Below are 17,028 nucleotides of genomic sequence, written 5' to 3'. Positions count from 1 at the left end.
TTTAAATCAATATTTCAAATCGCTGAAAACTACTAGAATCTCTTAATTATGGAACATTCTAGAAAAATCGACAAAAATTATCAATTTTTGGACATAAATATGGAAATAAGAAATTGTAAAAGTGGGGAAAGGGAATAAATTCCTCGCGGAATTTTTATTCATGATTGCCCTGAATAATAATTTAAACGGAAGCTATGGTAGTATTAATGCAAAAATCGGAAATGAGCCTGATGCCTACAATTACATGTGAAATAAATGAAATGAAAAATGTAAAACGTTTTTTATATTAAACTAGCGGACCCGGCGAACTTCGTCTCGCTTTTAAGGAATAAAATTTCATACAAAAACTCAATTTTCGATTTTTCAAATTTTCCGACTTTTCCCAGAGAGATTTTCCAAAATTTTCTTCCGTAAAGACCTTCTCCTCGAAAATACGAATAACTGACAAAAAATTTTACAGAAATCGGCCTAGCCGTTCTCATTTTATGAATTACTATACATTTTTTACACCATTTTTATATATATAGATTCCAATTAGTGGCTTTAGAACACAAAGTGGAGGTTAATGCTCAAATAAGAAGTTTCAGAATATACTTCAGATGCTGATGCAGACATTTTGAAGCCTTAAGAATGTTTTTTCTTCTTTGAATTTTCGCTGTAATCGAGACGCACAGCATACCTCAATAATATTAATTATATAGCATTTCCAAATTAAATGAAACCTTTTCCAAATTGAATGAAACCAGAAAAAAGCCAGAATATTTTGAAAAGAGAAAGAATTAAAAAGTTGTATGGGGTTTCAACGATTTTTTACTTACATTCTAATCTTAAGTAATGACATAAAAGTGTACCTTCCTGAATGTTTTGAATCCTTGAACTTAAACATTTCATATGTTTTGGGCATCAATTAAGGTTATAGCGAAATAATGCTAAAGAGAGAATTACCGGTTAATAAATTACTAATAATAACAGGGGCTAATTGTATTACATAATGAAGTGGTTCACGATTTGCTGCATGTGGTACTTTTATAGCGCTTCTTAAAATAAGGGACGAAAAGGACATTGAAGGAAGGGAGTTAGAAGGCCGAAAATAATCCTCATTCGATTTGAGTGAAGACAAGTCGTCTCATAAATAAGCTAATACAACAGTTAACAAAAATATAACGTTAATTTCAGAAGACCATGTACTTCAGCAGAAACTTAATCAGGCCACAACTCCGAAGTTCGACTCACGGCTAATCTGTCCCTCGGGATTCCTAATATACTCACCAAGGGCTTTCAATTCCAAAAGGAATTATCTCTGCCCCAGATTTTCACCTCCATTTTGTGTCACGAGTGTTATTAGCAATTTTGTAAGCCTCTCTCTAGGATTATTCTCTCTTTATGATTATTTCACTATAAACTTAATTGATGCCCAAAAATTATGAATTGTTCAAGTTCAAGGAAGCAAAACATGCAGGAAGGTACACTTTTATGTCATTACTTAAGATTAGAATGTAAGTAAAAAATCGTTGAAACCCCATACAACTTTTTAATTCTTTCTCCTTTCAAAATATTCTGGCTTTTTTCTTTTAATAAAAATAAAGGTTTCATTTAATTTGGAAATGCTATATAAATGGCGAACTTACCGCAGCTGCAAGGGCTTTAACTATATCATTAATATACATAATAAAAATTAAGGGGCCCAAGAACACTTGAAACTCACCCATTAAAATCTACAAACTGAAAACGAAGAGATAGGTAAGAGAAAACAAGCTTACATGCCGTGTTATTAATGTAGAACCTAACCTAACCTATACTAATAGGGCGCATATTGTCAATTGAGTGTGTACTCTTTTGCTTAGGTATTGGTACTACTCGTGCAGTTTTACAAGCACTAGGAAAAACAGATGTAGTGAATATAGAATTGAAGAAATGATAAAAGAAATTAGAACCATATGGATAGATATTTTTCTAAAATTTAATCGGTATGCCATCAATACCCGTGGACTCTGAATTAATATAGTGCAGAAAAAGAAGAATCCCAGCAAAATTTTATGGAAGTGGTTCCATGAGATGCCATGATTTCACTGGATCTTTTGCATTGGTTCAAATGAAGTCGTGAAAGATCCGATCTTTTCATCAGCATTTGAACCCATTCGAAGGAAGTCGTGAAAGATGCGATCGTTTCATCAGCATTTGAACCAATTCAAAGGAAGTCGTGATAGATCCGATCTTTTCCTCAGCATTTGAACATATTCCATCGATCCAATAGAGATGAATTTTATGTTTTTATTTTTACACATGTACGCAGCAAAATGTTATGGAAGTGGTTCCATGAGATGCCATGATTTCATTGGATCTTTTGCATTGGTTCAAATGAAGTCGTGAAAGATCCGATCTTTTCATCAGCATTTGAACCCATTCGAAGGAAGTCGTGAAAGATCCGATCGTTTCATCAGCATTTGAACCAATTCAAAGGAAGTCGTGATAGATCCGATCTTTTCCTTAGCATTTGAACCCATTCCATCGATCCAATAGAAATGAATTTTGTGTTTTTATTTTTACACATGTATATATTCTTTTATTTATCTAAATATGTACGTTTAAAGCAATGTAAGATTTATTATGCTAGGAAGTCCCAATCATTGAGCTAAAAGTAGAGTCGGACTGCACTCTTTGGTATTAGTCGTGTTCCTTTACGTGCCTGAGGTTACCAGTTTTTACCCGCAAAGTGTTTCCTTACTTTTAAAAGCATACAATTTATATGAGAGCAGTTCACCACTTTTACCATTTTTAAAAGTAAAGGAACAGACCAATTATAAAAGTTTCCTTGCCTGCTTTAGAGAACCCTGCTCAACAAGTCGATTTGTATATCCCTACAAAACAACAAACATTTCCAAAACATTGTAAAATAAAATTCACGAAATAGTAATCTGCAGTTGGAGTCAATGTCGAAATATGCACTGCACTGATGGGAAGTAAAATCCTTTTGTAAGATGAATCAAAACCTGTTGCGGAGGAAGTAAACTATGTTGCGTGCGGCGGCGGTGTTTAGACTGCAACAGCTGGGACGGCCGGAAGTCAAGTTTCTCACTTAAATTTACAACCTGTCGCTTGCCAAACACATCGTTCCCGAAGTCTGGAAAATAGGCCAGCTACTGAAGCCCGAAAAGGATGCCAGCAAAGGTGAATCTTACAAACCGATTTCGCTTTTGTCGCCCGTAGCAAGGACCCTTGTGGCTATAGTTCTTCCAGCATCAGAAATAACTTTCCAGTTGCCGATCAATAGCATAGGATCCGTAAGCAGCACAACAACCATCCATATTAGCAGAGGACTCACTCAGAGCAAGCCGTGCTCATAATCTAGAAAGAGAAGTCTAACGTTACAAGAGAGAACCTCTAGATCAACAAGCCTTTCAACCAGGTTTAAGTAGCATTCATACGAATGCAGTCGCAGATGCAGTAAACAGTTATCGTATGAATGAGGTCCTTGGAGAACATACACCATCTATCGCAGCTGAGAAGCGCCAGCTGTCAGGACAAACCAGAGTAGTTTTGGGTCAATACGCTCGGGATGGTGCAGCCGTCAAAATTCCTATAGGACATGTACTGATGACACCGTGGAAAACATCTGCCCAGCATACAGCACAGGCCCCCACGACACACTGCTCCTTTTCAATTGCCCTACCGATCCTGCTAAGAAACTTAAGTTTGCAGCTTTGTGGTTACAAACCATATAAACAGCGAAATAGCCACATTCTTACGACTGATAGACCCAGAGTCAGATAAGCAGAAAAATGAGAATACAAACATATTAACTACTGTTACAACAACGAGAACAAACTGCAATTATAGATGTAAACTTTATGATGATAAATAAATTATAGTTATTTCATTAATTCCTTTCAATTAATAAAAAAAAATGAAAATCATTTTTCAATACAGCATTTTTCATTTTCCGAACAAGACGTGAAAATTACATGCCAAAGGGTTGGTGAAAATGACATGCCAAAGATTAGTGAAAATGCTATTCTTGGGAATTGGTTAAGATGGCATCCCAAAGGATTGGTATAGATGCCATGCCAAAGAATTGTTGAAGATGCCATTCCATCGAGTTAGTAAAGATGACATGCTTACGATCTGAAAATGAATTGCATCTTTTGGGGGTCACGCTCTTGTAAAAAGAATGAGTGAAGATGCTGAAAAAATGACATTCCATTTCACTTGCACCCATTCTTGAATAGCATCTTTGGCATCGAACATTTTGCTGGGATGTCAACCCTGATAACCAGACAAATCAACTACATCAGAAAAAGGAACAGATCCAGGCTGAACAAAATTATCATTAAGTTCATCAACATTTATTATAATATTATCAATAGACGCCGGGTCATCACCAACAAAGCCACCAGTCCTTAACTTTCTCCAAATCTGGGATGAATTTATACCTTTAAAAGTCCCCAAAAAACTTTCTACTCTCGTTTGAAAAACACACTTTGCTCTGTTCCAATAAGAACGGAATATATCCCCATTTTCAGGTGTAGGACGTTGTATCTATATATTATATATTATTATATAAAATATATTTTGATTTAAGTCAAATTATCATTAGCATAAGAGACATTTTTCTTTATAACGGGAACAAATGTAAATATATTTGATATAAGAGGGTCAATAAAATCATTGACACCTGACGTTTAAAGAAAAGCATCAAAACTGACACTAGACAAATAATCAAAGAATTCTCCAAAAACGAATACGCTTGTAGTCTCTTTATTCAATAAAAACATAACGTTATAATAAATCTACCTTTACAGAACCAAGGACAAGATCATGATGAGAAATGTATTAAATCTTTTAAACAAAGCATAACATGATGGAAAAAAACAATATTTAATATGGTGAACACTGGAGATTCTGTTGTACTAAGACCTATTTTTTTACCAATTTTTTTCGATTTAATTCCTTTTAGTACTGTACCCTGTGGTCAGGATTTCAAAAAAAATCTGCCGTGTCGCATCCCTACACAGCTTCCATATTTTTTATTTCGAATTTCCAAAACTACGACCTCATATCACAGACATAGACCAACAGCGAATCATATTGCAAATTTTAGACTTGACTCCTGGTTTTACCCCTTCACTAACACAGCATTCCCTTCCAGTACGAATTTCTAAACACTAAACATCTAAACACTAAACTTTCTTCTTTTGGGTGCCACCGTGGTGCAATGGTATGCACGCCCGCCTTGCATGCAGAAGGTCGGGGGTTTGATTCCCCGGCCAGGCAACATCAAATATTTTTCAACGGTGGCAAAATACCCCTCAGTAATGTTGGCAACATTTCCTGAGTATTTCAGCCTTGAAAAACTTCTCCAAAAGTGGTGTCTTAAGACACGCCGTTCGGACTCGGCGATAAACTGTAGGTCCCATATCATTGAGCTAAATATGAATCGGGGTGCACTCATTGATATGAGAGAATTATCCCTTCTTCCGTATGGGATGTTGTGGAACAATGTTTTTTTTTTAAACTTTATCTCACCCCTCATAACAACAATAACGCACATTCACGATTCAAGGTTCTTTAGCGGTTTCGCCCAAAACCCGAATAGGTCCGTTAAATTTTCGGCATTCAAAATTGCCATACAGATTCACATATCCCCATATAACGGTACCTCTCGACTTAGTTTTTTTTTAAAAGAAGAACAAATCTATATTGTCCAATTTTCTTTAAATTTGGACCTAGAATACTCAGAGGATATAAAATTGTAATTTAAAAAATGTCCACTTCAATCAACATTTATTAAAGGAGAAGATTTAGAGTATCTTGAAGATCTTCTGCGCATTTTCCAACCGAAATTCGGAATTTGTGCATGAAAGGTTAGAAAAACTTTTTTACAAAAAATTTTACTTAATGTGCACGGGTATGTCAACCGTATATAACGGCAAATTTTTTGAGGCATTTCAATCTAAGCTTTTTAATTATCAGGGGCTAAATACCTTCTAGTTAACAAAATTGTCGCATTGGACCACGTTTTTAAATTAACATACCAATGCGGTCAGAACAAAAAACATTTATTGAAAAGATACTTCACGTTTGACTACTTACCCTCCAAACATTTGGAAGTTAAATATATCTTCCCTCAGTAAATGCGTCTCCGTAAAGTGCCTGCATTCAGTTAAAAATGCGAATGTTGTCTATTTACAAGTACAAATACGTTGTTATCGCTTTTTATCCGTTTGTGGTCACAACTGCGCGACTTACATTATTATAAAAAGCGGCACTTTATGTTGTACAAAAACAAATGCTTAAAGTCTGGAGTATTGATACTACTCTCTATTATAGAGAGTAATGTTTTCAAAACAATAGTGGCAGCATTACAAAAACAATTTATCTTGCAAACAGTTAAGCGAATTGTAATGAAGACAAATAAGTACAATAAATCATGAGTTAATTGACGCGATTTCTTCAGTTCTTGCGACGTTCTGTTAGCAATCGGTACAAACTTGATACAAAAATTTAAATGAAAATAAAGCTGTTTAGTTTCTTTATTGTATATTTACAACTTTTATAAAAAATTAAATCAAACGTATTATTCATTTGAATTCAGTGTTAATGCGGTTATAAAAGGTGCATTGTATTATAAAAGTTGTTTCTTTTTTGATCAATTTTATAATAAAAAGCATCTTTTATACCGCAGTAACATTAAATTCAAATGAATAAAAATATGTTTGAATAAACAATAAGAAAAACTAAATAGCCTTTTGCAAATACTGTCGGTTCCGTCACTACTGAAAGTTTCGTAAACGGTACCTGCATGGGTACCTAATGCACATTCAAAGTGCCCCGCTTCCGACACTCGCAACTGAATCGCATAAGAAACATACAACAGTGACGGAAGCGAAAATAGAGTTTGGACCGCATAAGTGGAACAGTTTCTTTAGTCATTTTTGTCTTTTCGGAAACAAATGCGACTGTCGCAGTAGACACAACAATCCGTTTTCAGTGACTTTTGCGTCAAGCAAGCGATAGAAAATGTTTGGAGGGTTAATTTCAGTACATTATTTAGAAACGCCTTGGAGTTAACATAAAATCAATGGAACAATATTCAGTACAATATTTTAAACTCAGAATTTTATCTCAAATTTTAGAGTGATCTTCATAACAAATACTTTTCCATTTTTTGGTATTTTTTCTACAAATAGCGTATTTCCAAATTGTTCCTACACCTAACACCAAATTTAGTCCCTTAGCTGTTTACACAATACCAAAATGGTTTTGGTAACAACATGCTACCCAACTTTTCGTACATATAAGTAAACGTTTCAAAAATTACTTCCTTATATTCAACATATATCCTAACCCCAATTCACTTTTCCAGCTTTGTCTGTTCCCCTGAAACCAATTATGGTACTATTTAGTACTTTTTGTATAAATAAGAACGAATTTGCAAAACCTCCTCCCTACACAAATTGCTAATCTAATACCGAATTTCAAAATTCCAGTTCTACCATATAGCAAATACCAAAAGGTGCCAAATTTTGTACCATTTAGCAGTTTTCTTACACGATTTTCCAAAAACTAGTTCCATTTAGCAATTTTCTATAAGTATGAATTTCCAAAACTACATCAATCCTACACTCCAACAGTAATTGGTTCACGTAAATACAAATTGTAGCGAATTTCGTACCATTTAGTACTGCTTCGTGCACAATAGTACGATATTCCAAAGATACCTACATATCTCAATTCTATATTCCAACAGCAATCTTAATTCCAAATTTCAGGATTCCAGCTCTTCAAATCCAAATCATACTAAACTCACTACCATTAGGACATCAGTGACCCCCATTCCGAATTTCAGGATTCCGGCCCTATTCGTTAAACCATATCCAAATTGTACTATATTTAGTACCATTTAGTACTTTTCGTACACTTTTAATTCGAATTTCCAAAAAACTTTCTTTGTTACTCTCCATCAGTGACCTTCATTCCAAATTTCAAGATTCCAACTCTATTCGTTCACCCAAACCCAAATTGTACTAAATTTAGTACCATTTAGTACTTTTCGTACACTTATAGTTCGAATTTCCAAAAACACTTTGGTACATCTTTCTAGCTCTCCATCAGTTACCCTCATTCCAAATTTCAGAATTCTAGCTCTTACCGTTTGCCTAATACAAAGGGTACCATATTTAGTACCTTTTAGTACTCTTCTAGTACTTCTAGGTGGAATTTCCAAAAACCCAGCCTTTTTTCACCCCTACACACCAACAGCAACCTACACCCAAAATTTCAACTTTCTAGCTTCAGCAGTTTCGTCTGGGCGCTGATGAATCAGCCAGTCAGTCAGTGAATACCTCAGCTCACTGCTCTTTTATATATGTATATCGTTGACTAAATTTAGAATTTAAAACTTTACCAACGCACACTGCATATAAGTTGTTAGATACTTCCAGTGATATCTATATAAGACGAGTTAAAGTAAATCCAGGGAAAAATGAGTAATGAGTTTTTTTAAGTTTTTGATGATATTGCAAAGTTTTTAGGAGGTTCGGAAGCCTATTCCATTATCTTGCTACTCGAACTGTAAGTGATTGGTCAAAGACATTACTGTGATGTTCAATTGAAATTTGAGCATTTCTGTATATTTGATGAGTTTTATTGGGTTTGGCACACTTTTTGGGATTTATTATGATAGTAGAGAGGAAAATATCTTCATTTTGTAAAACTGTCATTCCAATACTATCGAGAGAGGAAATAGTGTCTTGTTGTAGGTCGTTTCAAAATACTGCACTGATGGTCTATTTTTTTCCCTATACTTTCCAGAGGATTCTGACGTTTTAAAAGCGAAAATCAGATTGTTTTACATTGGCCCATTTTCCGACAATACATATTGTTTTAAATATTCATTCTTTGCATACTTGTCTATAGCCGATTCGTCACCTTCATTACAGCTTTTTTTATTAATGAAATTTATCACATTCAATACTGTTAGCACATTATTAGCCGCGAAAGTCATAAAAATGCATTATGACTACAGAAATTTGCAAAAATGATTAGTTTTATAGTGCTGCTTTCCCGGGCAATACTTTTATTGACACCTCAAATTTATTATCTATCTATATATATATATATATAAAATTCTTCGAGTCTGCCATGATGTTCGAAATTAAACTCCTCCGAAACGGCTGGACCGAATTCGATGAAATTTTGTATGTGGAGTTTTTAGGTCTGAGAATAGGTTTTTAGCTATTTTTTATACTGGTCAGTGGAGTGACCAGGGTACCTCCACCACAAAACTTTTTAAGAAAACGTGAAATTAAGGATATTTTTGAAGGTATTGTTTAAAAATTACTGCAATACTATGGTAAATACTACCTCGATCCTGAATGGTCATCTCGAAAGTGGAATGTCGTGGTGAGCCCAATTTTTCAAAAATGTATTATTATAGATAATATCCTTAACGCTGTAAACACTGGCTTCAATAAGTGGGAAAGCGCGATCAAGCCCACATTTTGTAATACAGTACAACCTCGATAATGTAAAATGCTGCGTGATCGAAATTCCAAAAAATTGATTGAGAAATCAGACAAAACGTAATTTCAAAGATGGTTAAATAACTGGAACGTCTAAAAATGTGAAATTGTCACTAAAACGACGGGTAAACTATGCAATGATCTATCTAAATGTATATAAATTCTTTAAGACTGACATGATGTTCTAAATTAGACTTCCGTGTGTGCTGGTTCATAAGGTGGTAGAATACAGAAAATGGAGGGGATGGGGGACCTCTCCCATAACAGGTTTTAACAAATCGCGAAACTCAGAGATTATTAGACGTATTAGTAAAAACAATAGTAATAATGGGTTTTTTGAACAATAGTAATAATGGGTTTGTCAATAATGGATTTTTTGAATCAGAATATCGCGATTGCGTCCAATTTTTGAAAACTTTATTCTTTCTGATTAGATTTACTAATTTAATAGAGGGGCAGCAAACACGCCGTCAACATTAACTTTAGGGCTTAAAATACAGCAGAGTCTAGATAAATTCAACTAGCATCTTGAAATCAGTTTTTATGTTTCATATTTAAAAGTGTAACATAATAACTTGCTCAATGAAACAGCACTTTGTTAACAACAAGTAAAAACGACGTTACCCACCAGCGTAAAAAATATTGAAATCAGGTTTCAGACATTTCGGTTGAAAAAAATCCACAAAAATCGGTAGGTACCTTTTTATGGCGGCTATATGGAAACTTGGATTTTACCGACAATTCTCTGCTAAAATATTTGATTCCTCCAAAGGAGACTACATACCAAATAATGTTAAATAATGCCGCTAAAACCTTGAAAATACAAAGAACCGGAAGGTATCGTTCAATAGAGGCTACATAACAACTTCTACCGGTAATGTTTTATTCCCATAATGGAGACTAAACACCAAATTGTAGCCATTTCTGTGGAATAATGACTCTAAAAACTCCAAAATATTAAAACTCGGGAGGTACAGTCATATGGTAGCTGTATTAGAAAGTGGACATATGCCAATAATTCTCTGCAGAAATGTTTAATACCCCCAAGGGAGACTAAGTACCAATTATAGCCATTTCGTATGAATAATGTGGCTATACACATACAAATACCGAAGTTAGAAATGTAGCGATGACTATTTACAATACCGAATCTATCTATATATATAAAATTGAAATTTGTTTGTCTGTTTGTTTGTTTGTGCCTTATAGACTCGAAAACCGCTGAACAGATCCTACTGAAATGTTGAGGGTACATTGCTACATGGCCTGGAATGAAAATAGGCTATGTCATTTTTTGAAATTTAGCGTTGATCTGGAGATATAGCATCAAAACCGGAGGTACCTCCAAAAAATTTAGATTTTGTATGCAAATATCTTTAGAACTATTACAGATACAATCTCCAAATTTTGTATGTGTGACGGAATTTGATGTAGAAATAAATTTACTACATTATATTCAAATCGGTTCAGATTTGGATATAGCTCCCACATACATATATTTTCGGCCGATTTCCTTATTTTATGTACCAAACATGCTATTTATGTCCAATTTCAATGAAATTTGGAATGTGTGGCGGAATTTGTTTTAGAAATAAATGTGCCAAATTATATCGAGTTTGGTTCAGCTTTGGATATAGCTCCCATCTATATATATTTTCGGCCGATTTCCTTATTTTATGCACCAAGCACGCTATATATGTCCAATTTCGCTGAAATTTAGAATGTGTGATGGATATTGGCCTAGAAATATATGTGCCAATTTATTTTGAAATCGGTTCAGATTTGGATATAGCTCCTATATATACAGCTGTGTTCAAAATAAGTTTATTTTGAATTTGTTTAACATTGTTGACATCCCAACAGTTAATTGATCAGCAGAAATGTGGCAATCTGTTTTAAATTATTTACTGTTTACACCAACATTATAAATCGCCTTCAAATTTGTTGTTCAAAAAAATAGGAGTGCGGAAGAAAACGGACAATAAAAATATTTTTAGCTGAGTTTAAGATCAAAATTGTCTATTTTTTAGTTGACAGTAGTGAATCCAATAGATTTTATGAGATTTGATGGCAGTTTGAAAACAAAAGTCCTTTGGAGGTAGCCTAAAACAGGTGATTGTCCCTGCAGCGATTTTTTCCATAAATTGAGCACTTATTGAATAACTCAATGGATTTTGTAGACAGAACTTTAGTGATTAGAGTTTTTTGATGCTCTGGCTGTTATTTCGAACAATATATAATGATCGGTAATCCCGGAAATTCGTGTATTTTGATCCTTGAGCCAAGTTAAAGCCAGTTTCCATTAATTCTTTACGTAAGGATCGGTTAAAAAAAGCGTATCTATAAGGCATTAATGTCTCGCTCAAGTGATGTTTTGAGGTCCTTAGCATCTTAACTGCACGCAGAATTCATTATATGGTTCAGTTTTGAATAATTGGATGATTGGCACATATGAGACATTTCTCAAAACGCATTGATGAGAAGGAAACTTTAAAGACAAACTTTTGAAGTTGGCCTAAGATTATTTTTATTAGGTTTTGCATCGTATAATAAATAGTTTTCTAATGAAACTAACCTAAATGAAGTATTTTTGAGTGAAAAACGTAAGTTTATATTGAAAAATATATTACGGCGTATACCAACCACAGTGCAATCCCAGCCTGCCTATCACTAAATGGTTCAAAGTACATTTCAACCGTTCACGTTTTAAACATTTTTTGAATATAATTGAAATTGATTGCATACACAAGGTTAGCATCCTAAGGACTTCCAAATATTATTTGGTTGGGGAACAAATTCCTTATAGATACGCTTATTTGGCCGATCCTTACCTTAAGGGCTAATGTAAACTGCCTTAAACATGGCTCAAGGATCAAAATACACAAATTTATGGGATACCAATCATTATATATTGTTAGGGATAACATCCATAGCATCAAACAAATCTAATCGTTAAAGCTTTTGTCTACAAAATCCATTGGGTTGCCCAATAAGTGCTCAATTTATGAAAAAAATTTCTGCAAGGACTATCGCCGGTTTTTTGGCTACCTCCAAAGGACTTTTGTTTTCAAACAGCAATCAAATCTCGTAAAATCTATTGGATTTACTACTGTTAACTAAAATATTGACAATTTTGATCCTAAACTCAACTAAAACTATTTTTCTCGTCCTTTTTCTTCCACGCTCCTATTTTTTTGAACAAAAACTTTAAACACGATTTATAATGTTGGTGTAAACAGTAAATAATTTAAAACAGATTGCCACATTTCTGTTGATGAATTAACTGTTGGGATGTCAACAATGTCAAACAAATTCAAAATAAACCAAAATGAGTACATTTAACCATATTTTTTGACAATTTTCTTTTTTTTGTATGGGCGCTCCTATTATTTTGAACGCAACTGTATATTCTGCCGATATCATGTATTTGATGCACAAAACACACTATATATGTCCAAATTCACTGAAATTTGGAATGTGTTACAGAACTTAGTCTAGAAATAAATGTGCCAAATTATATCGAAATCGGTTCAGATTTGGATATAGCTCCCACATACATATATTTTCGGCCGATTTCCTTATTTTATGTACCAAACATGCTATTTATGTCCAATTTCAATGAAATTTGGAATGTGTGGCGGAATTTGTTTTAGAAATAAATGTGCCAAATTATATCGAGTTTGGTTCAGCTTTGGATATAGCTCCCATCTACATATATTTTCGGCCGATTTCCTTATTTTATGCACCAAGCACGCTATATATGTCCAATTTCGCTGAAATTTAGAATGTGTGATGGATATTGGCCTAGAAATATATGTGCCGATTTATTTTGAAATCGGTTCAGATTTGGATATAGCTCCCATATATATTTTCGGCCGATTTTCCGCATTTGATGCACCAAACACGCTATATATGTCCAAATTCGCTGAAATTTAGAATGTGTTACCGAACTTGGTCTAGAAATAAATATGCCAAATTATATCGAAATCGGTTCAGATTTGGATATAGCTCCTGTATATATTTTCGGCCGATTTCCTGTATTTTATACACCAAACTCGCTATATGTGTCCAATTTCGCTGAAATTTGGAATGCGAAACGGGATTTAGTCTAGACATAAATGTGTCAAATTATATCGAAATCGGTTCAGATTTGGATATTGCTCCTACATATATTTTCGGCCGATTTTCTGTATTTGATGCATCAAACACGCTATATGCGTCCAACGTCGCTGAAATTTGAGATGTCTGACGGAATTTGTTCCAGAAATAAATGTGACAAATTATATTGAGACCGGTTCAGATTTGGACACACTATATATGTCCAATTTCACTGAAATTTGGAAAGCGTGGCGGAATTCGTTCTAGAAATAAATGGGACAAATTATTTTCTTTATTTTATGCACAAAACACGCTATGTATGTTCAGTTTAAATGAAATTTGGAAAGTGAGAAGGGATTTGGACTAAAAATAAATTTGAAAAATTATATCGAGATCGGTTCATATAGGAATATAGCTACCCATATATATTTTCGGTTGATTTCATGTTTTTGTTACGTACACATAGCCCAGAAAGTCTGCGTTCACCTTACTACTTTTCAAAAACGATGCTAAAACTTTAATAAATAGGTAAATGAGATCAGTTTTTCTTTCATAAATATGTTATTGGCACTCTTTACTACCAGAATAAAAAGAAAAATTCCTGAAAATATATTATTATTACGAAGATAACGGTAAAAAAGTGTTACAACTGCTAAATTAGAGCCCCAAAAAGTCTGCGTTCACTTTGTATGTTGCAATAATACCGTTAATTTTTTTGAATTTTTTTGCAGTTTTCTCCCATTTTTAATCAATATTGTCACAACTGGTCATTCTGTGAGGTCGTTTACACACTTAACTTAAAAAAGTAAAATATTTCAAGAATGGAAAACAAGGACAAAGAAATTGGCATCGATAAAAGGAAAATTCTAGATAAATAATGGGAAAAGCTATCGAAATATTGGCGAAACTGTAGGTAGAACATATTAGTCTATACATAGAGTGATAATTAACTATAAAAATTCGGAATTTTGAAGTCAATGCCCAGATCTGGACGGTCAAAACTCAGTTTTGGACGGTCAAAAATATTATCAGAACGGGAGGAGCGTAACATAACTAATATAGTTAAAACAAACAGTCCGATAATTACTTCAAAAATTGTTGAAAATGTGAAAATGGCATCCAAAAAAAGTATTTGTGCACAAACCGCCAGAAAAATACTGCATAAAGCTGGATATCATGGTATAGTCGCACGGCGAAAGCCGTACATATCACTAGTGAACATGCAGAAGCATATTGAATTTGCTAATGAATACATAAACAAGCCTCCAAGTATTCCGGAATCAAGTTAAAGCCAGTTTCCATTAATTCTTTACGTAAGGATCGGTTAAAAAAAGCGTATCTATAAGGCATTAATGTCTCGCTCAAGTGATGTTTTGAGGTCCTTAGCATCTTAACTGCACGCAGAATTCATTATATGGTTCAGTTTTGAATAATTGGATGATTGGCACATATGAGACATTTCTCAAAACGCATTGATGAGAAGGAAACTTTAAAGACAAACTTTTGAAGTTGGCCTAAGATTATTTTTATTAGGTTTTGCATCGTATAATAAATAGTTTTCTAATGAAACTAACCTAAATGAAGTATTTTTGAGTGAAAAACGTAAGTTTATATTGAAAAATATATTACGGCGTATACCAACCACAGTGCAATCCCAGCCTGCCTATCACTAAATGGTTCAAAGTACATTTCAACCGTTCACGTTTTAAACATTTTTTGAATATAATTGAAATTGATTGCATACACAAGGTTAGCATCCTAAGGACTTCCAAATATTATTTGGTTGGGGAACAAATTCCTTATAGATACGCTTATTTGGCCGATCCTTACCTTAAGGGCTAATGTAAACTGCCTTAAACATGGCTCAAGGATCAAAATACACAAATTTATGGGATACCAATCATTATATATTGTTAGGGATAACATCCATAGCATCAAACAAATCTAATCGTTAAAGCTTTTGTCTACAAAATCCATTGGGTTGCCCAATAAGTGCTCAATTTATGAAAAAAATTTCTGCAAGGACTATCGCCGGTTTTTTGGCTACCTCCAAAGGACTTTTGTTTTCAAACAGCAATCAAATCTCGTAAAATCTATTGGATTTACTACTGTTAACTAAAATATTGACAATTTTGATCCTAAACTCAACTAAAACTATTTTTCTCGTCCTTTTTCTTCCACGCTCCTATTTTTTTGAACAAAAACTTTAAACACGATTTATAATGTTGGTGTAAACAGTAAATAATTTAAAACAGATTGCCACATTTCTGTTGATGAATTAACTGTTGGGATGTCAACAATGTCAAACAAATTCAAAATAAACCAAAATGAGTACATTTAACCATATTTTTTGACAATTTTCTTTTTTTTGTATGGGCGCTCCTATTATTTTGAACGCAACTGTATATTCTGCCGATATCATGTATTTGATGCACAAAACACACTATATATGTCCAAATTCACTGAAATTTGGAATGTGTTACAGAACTTAGTCTAGAAATAAATGTGCCAAATTATATCGAAATCGGTTCAGATTTAGATATAGCTCCCACATACATATATTTTCGGCCGATTTCCTTATTTTATGTACCAAACATGCTATTTATGTCCAATTTCAATGAAATTTGGAATGTGTGGCGGAATTTGTTTTAGAAATAAATGTGCCAAATTATATCGAGTTTGGTTCAGCTTTGGATATAGCTCCCATCTACATATATTTTCGGCCGATTTCCTTATTTTATGCACCAAGCACGCTATATATGTCCAATTTCGCTGAAATTTAGAATGTGTGATGGATATTGGCCTAGAAATATATGTGCCGATTTATTTTGAAATCGGTTCAGATTTGGATATAGCTCCCATATATATTTTCGGCCGATTTTCCGCATTTGATGCACCAAACACGCTATATATGTCCAAATTCGCTGAAATTTAGAATGTGTTACCGAACTTGGTCTAGAAATAAATATGCCAAATTATATCGAAATCGGTTCAGATTTGGATATAGCTCCTGTATATATTTTCGGCCGATTTCCTGTATTTTATACACCAAACTCGCTATATGTGTCCAATTTCGCTGAAATTTGGAATGCGAAACGGGATTTAGTCTAGACATAAATGTGTCAAATTATATCGAAATCGGTTCAGATTTGGATATTGCTCCTACATATATTTTCGGCCGATTTTCTGTATTTGATGCATCAAACACGCTATATGCGTCCAACGTCGCTGAAATTTGAGATGTCTGACGGAATTTGTTCCAGAAATAAATGTGACAAATTATATTGAGACCGGTTCAGATTTGGACACACTATATATGTCCAATTTCACTGAAATTTGGAAAGCGTGGCGGAATTCGTTCTAGAAATAAATGGGACAAATTATTTTCTTTATTTTATGCACAAAACAC

The 17,028-nt window shown here is 33.9% G+C and overlaps 1 protein-coding gene across 3 annotated transcripts in view; it reads right to left on the bottom strand.

Annotated features, from left to right (window-relative positions):
* Dbp80 (putative ATP-dependent RNA helicase Dbp80) overlaps nucleotides 1–17,028 on the bottom strand; it is a 51,689-nt gene that overhangs the window by 5,588 nt on the left and 29,073 nt on the right. The window lies entirely within an intron of this gene.

The sequence above is a fragment of the Musca autumnalis genome, unplaced genomic scaffold, assembly GCF_047663935.1.
Source record: "Musca autumnalis isolate F117 unplaced genomic scaffold, ASM4766393v1 scaffold_3, whole genome shotgun sequence".
NCBI lineage: Eukaryota > Metazoa > Arthropoda > Insecta > Diptera > Muscidae > Musca > Musca autumnalis.
This window is presented reverse-complemented; position numbering and strand designations above follow the sequence as displayed.